We start from the raw sequence: 5,684 nt of genomic DNA, 5'->3' as shown, positions 1-5,684 counted from the left end.
GGCGCGCACGTACAGTGCGATTGAAACTTTGTGGCCCATTCGCAGAAGTCGGTATTTTGTGGAAGAGCCACTCTCAAGGGTCCAAAGAGCCGCATGTGGCTCGCGAGCCGCAGTTTGCCAACCACTGCACTATACCATCTTTCTTAGACTATTATAAAAGACTGCTATGCCTTTTTGCCCTAAGGCTCGGGTTCCAACCAGCCACTTTCCTACCAGCTGTACATCAGTCTATAAGGGCACAGGCTATGTCTTATTTGTGGTTGTATCTCCACAGCCCAGCACAGTGACTGTTGCACAGTTAATGCACAACATGTGTTTGAATAAATGTATATTTAAAAAGTACATTACTTCTATTATCTGAAATCTTCAATGGACTCACATTGCCTAAAAAATAAGTCTGCTTTCTTTGGCATGACCCCAGCAGGCAATGATAGACTCAGGCAGTTGAGTAGTACTCAGTGATTAGGACAGGGGTGTGATGGAATTTGGGGAAGCTAGATGATAATTAGGATTGCCAGAGGTTTAAACAAAAATATCTCAGGCAAGCTGGATAAAAATTTTATAAATACACACACACACACACACACACACACACACACTAATAAAAGCCTAGGTGGTCCTCACACCCTTACACGACACCGGTGGGGACTTGACTCTCGGTCCCGTGGTGCACCCCAGACTCTGACAGGAGGAAGATTTTCATATACATTTTACTAATATTCTTTCATCTCTGACACTTCTATTATAGTGAAAGGGCAAATAGCAATAATAAAATATTTCCTCTAATTAATTCCCTTTTAATGTACATGAATTTCATGCACCGGGCCACTGGTATATGTATATGTATATGTATATGTATATGTATATGTATATGTATATGTATATGTATATGTATATGTATATGTATATGTATATGTATATGTATATGTATATGTATATGTATATGTATATGTATATGTATATGTATATGTATATGTATATGTATATGTATATGTATATGTATATGTATATGTATATGTATATGTATATGTATATGTATATGTATATGTATATGTATATGTATATGTATATGTATATGTATATGTATATGTATATGTATATGTATATGTATATGTATATGTATATGTATATGTATATGTATATGTATATGTATATGTATATGTATATGTATATGTATATGTATATGTATATGTATATGTATATGTATATGTATATGTATATGTATATGTATATGTATATGTATATGTATATGTATATGTATATGTATATGTATATGTATATGTATATGTATATGTATATGTATATGTATATGTATATGTATATGTATATGTATATGTATATGTATATGTATATGTATATGTATATGTATATGTATATGTATATGTATATGTATATGTATATGTATATGTATATCTATATCTATATCGATACACACACATATATATGAGAAATGGGGAGTCTAGTGATGATAAATTGATAATTTATATTTTGCATTAATATATCAGGTATCCTTTTTCTTTCTTATAATTTAAAAAGTTACTACTTACTTCTCAATAAGTCCAAGGTAATGTTACAAAATTACTTATTATGGATTCAGAACTTACTTTCACAGATTTCTCATGCCACTAAAAATTCTATCTAGACTGGTGTTTAACAAAGAAAGTAAAACAAAATGTTGAATTTGTTTTTACAATCTGAAGCGATAGGTCCTTTGTTTTAAAATCACATCCACTTACCAAAAGTCATTTTTCCTCAAGAGAAGGAGACTTGCTTTCTCATCTTCCTTATAATGAGAATGTGAAGGGAAGGTTTTTGTGTGTGTATGTGCCATGGTAAAAAAATATCCAGATTTTAACAATTTAGGAGATCATTCACAATTTTTTTTCTGAAGGCCCTACAAGAAGGTGAATTTTCAAAGGTAATTTTTTCAAGTTTATGCTTCAGAGGTAAATTTACTGTTCATAGTAAATACACATCATTTTATTAGTAGAAACCTTTATCTTTTTTTCAAGAAGCTAATATTGAATTTTTGATTCCAAGCTATTATTATTATTATTTTTTATAAAGCTGTCAGAATCTCTGCATGTAAAAGAAAGTGAAAAGGTAGAATCCTAAATTGGTAAGAGGGTGGTGTTCAGTGAATCCACGTGGCTTCCAGGCCCCGAAGGAGCTGTGCACCTGGGAACCTTGCTCTCATGGTTAGGTTCAAAGCAGATTTCATGGTAGGGAGCCAGACCTACAGAGTGACTTCAGCAGTCTTGTTTAAAGAAGCTGTTTTACAGTGTTGTTTTCCCAATAATATTCATATTCCCAAACTTGGATAGACTCTTAAAATTATTAGGCAATGACAGGGGATTGGAGAAACCTCCCTAGTCTTCCATCTTCCCCTCTCCAGATGCTCCTCCCCCACCACTCTCCAAATGACACCTGGACCTTCCTCAGACCATGCTCAGAGGTTTGCATAACATCCACGAATAAAAGCCAAAAATCTTTCTGTCCAACTCTCAAACTCATACCTCTCTCCCTTTTGAGCTTTCAACTTCATCCATCCTCTTGTTACCTTGTTTCTGGAAAACTCCAATCCCATACTCTTTTCAAGGCCTTTACACTTGCTGCTCCCTCTGTTGTTAACACTGCTTCCTCAGATATCCACATGGCCTGTCTCCTTGCTTACTTAGGTTCTCGAATGGCACTTTTTCAGAGGCTTTGTCTAACTACCCCATTACTCTCCTTTTTAGCACTCACTCCTGCCTGACAGTCTGTTAGTGGTATGTCTATTTACTGTCTACTATACTGAAAAGTAAGTTCCTTGAGAACAGGGACTTTGCCTATTGTGAACACTGAGTATCCTCAGTACAAGGAATGGTGTCTGGTCTGATGCATAATGATGATTTGTGGAATGGATGGATGAATAACTGAATGAATAAGAGCAATAAACAATAATAGTTATGGTGGGAAAAAGTCAGACAAATGGGTTTATAAATGTTTCTCAAGACTATTCCTTCAATACAGATTTTCATGTTAGGCGCAGTTGACTTACGTGAATTGAATGCTGCAGAAATAAGAGGAGAGAGGGAAGGAGAGTAGAAACTGGATAGAGGTGGGGAGACAAAAAGATGGGGTAAATGTTGGAATGAGTAGTCAGTTATACGGTTATTTGTCCATTCTTCTCAGGCAGAAGATCCAATCATGCCTGAAGTAGTCAATGTCTTTTGTGGCAATCCATGAAAAGATTGTATGAATAATTTTAAGTGTTTCCTTGAACAACAATAAAGACATGAAAGGGACTTCATTTTCAAGGGACTTATAAGTGGGTAGTGAAGGATTTATTGACATGCTCAGTAAAGGAATTGAAAAATTAACCAAAAGTCCCAGAGAAACATTAGAGGAGAACTGAATATTGAATTCTATGGATTAACTCAAGGAGTTTTCAAGGGTAATTTAAATTACATGATATTTTCACTTTATGGGCTGACCCACCTAACCCCAGAGTAAGATATGACTCCATTGTAAAGAGAGAAGAAAAGACTAGGATTTGATCTGGGTGTGCACTAAAATTGGTAGGGTTGATAGAGGAAGACGTGTCATAATGCAAGTGGTTCTATGTCTTACTCATCTTTCTAACTGATAAATATTTAGGAAGGACCTTGATTTTGACCAAGACTGAACTGTTAGGAGTTATAAAATCCAGGCACCTCTTTCTAGTTTATTGTTATCTCTCCATTACACAGAATAAAGTTGTTGGATATAGGCCATCAATTTCCTTGCTTGTCATATAGTTGGTGATTCATTAGGATTTTCCAGTGAACACTACATTGATGAAACATTGATGAATGTCAGTGCCACTGGGAGCCATCACATTGTTTGGGTGTGATCTGCAGCCTTGTGTTGGCCTCTGCAAAGATTTTAACATTTCTGACTCACTTGCCTGCACATTCTTCACATAACCTTAGCTTGACAGGCCTAAAGTGGGATTGCGTGTGAACAACTGTGAGGCAGTAACAATAGGGATAAAGAAGAGTATGGAGGTTGAGATGATACAATAGCATTGTAAGATTTGGTAGGCTCTTGTATACACAAGAATACTTTTTGAAAATTAGCTAAAAGTTAGGATAAAGGTGAATTTGTTTCTGCATTACTGAGATAGACTCTCAGTTTCCATCTGCTTTGGTGTTATATAAGCTTGTTTTGGTATATAAGGGTGAAGCCAGTGAAGTCTAATGAAACTTCTTGGGTAGTTGGTTCACACTGACCTATGTTTTGTTTTTTTTAAGAGGAGGGTGGGAAACAGACAAGAAGCTATGACATCACTTATGGCATAGGAAGTTACATTCAGGGCATCCTCATGAATACAGAATGTGTTATTGATCTAGGTTCACTCTTCACTGTAAAATTTCCTACCACTGATGTTTTAATTGAGTGACTTTCCAAAGTGAAAAGTTACCACCTTTTGTTAACTTACAAAAATTCTGTAGGGCATACAATAAAGTAAAAATAATACAGGTTTAGCCTGTGAAGATAGTCACTGTTAAAAAATTGTGATCAAATTTCTAATGTCCTTCCTTGTCTAGATCAGTAAGAGATAATTTCCTCACTTTGTTTCCTCCTTGTTCCAAACTCAGTTTTTAGTGATGTGGAGAGTTGCAGGTTTTATCATTATAGCACAGAGGTGAGCTATTTTGATAATCATCATATAAATTAAATGGATGATAAAAATGTTCAGCTCAAAATAGTCAATGCATCTTAATGATGTGAAAAGATCAGCCAGACTTTAAACCACTGGGATTGAAATTTCATGGCCTCTGAGGATGATTCGCTGCTTCACTGTGTCATGAGTTTCATTTTGAAATGAAATACACTGTGGTTTCATTTGAAGCTTCATGTTGATGCAAAAAGGAAATGAGGCCATATTGGGAAGTTAGGTTGAAATACATATCATTAATAATGAAAAAAGTATCAAGCTGTTGTTTGGCCATCTTCCACACCTCAGTTCTGGCATTACCAGGCTGTTCTATAATGGTAGAACGCTTGTCTGTCTCCCTGACTAGTCTGAGAATTGCTAAAGGGCAGGAACTGGGTCAAGCAAACAGAAGGTATTCCCTGTTGAATAAACAAGTGAACATCAGCTCTAATGGAATAAAATCCTCACCTCAAACTTCTCTGGGTATTTATTGATGAGAAGACTCTATTTAGCTTCAAGGCATTTACACATTTGACTCAAGCAGTCCTGTTTATAGAAGCTGATTTACAGTGTTATTTTCACAATAATATTCATATTCCTAAACTTGGATATTCTCCTAAAACCATAAGGGAGAAGGGGTGGTGAGTGTGGGAAATATAATGGAAACAAAGAAGAGGAATAATTTTTAAGTTGGTGTCAATTTACCTCCATATTTTTTAAAGATGTGCAATGTTCCAGAGTCTGTTCCAAGAACACTAGATTTGGTGTCTGATTTCAAGGAATTTATCCTCTCATGGTGAGGAGGGAGACAGAAAATGAGTTCTTAGATAACCAAATAAATTAGAGAGGAAGAAAAAACAACTGTATAAACAAAATATGCAACTGAATTGTGAGGTGCTACAAGTTAGTCTTCAGATAAACAAGCTTTTAAGTCAGTCCAGGACTAAAGCTGGTTTTAGCACACTGACTCTGAGACAATCATCATAGAGAAGGTGCTTGACTT

The sequence above is a fragment of the Myotis brandtii genome, unplaced genomic scaffold (assembly GCF_000412655.1).
Source record: "Myotis brandtii unplaced genomic scaffold, ASM41265v1 scaffold257, whole genome shotgun sequence".
NCBI lineage: Eukaryota > Metazoa > Chordata > Mammalia > Chiroptera > Vespertilionidae > Myotis > Myotis brandtii.
The sequence above is the reverse complement of the archived record's forward strand: the minus strand, read 5'-3'. Positions refer to the sequence as shown.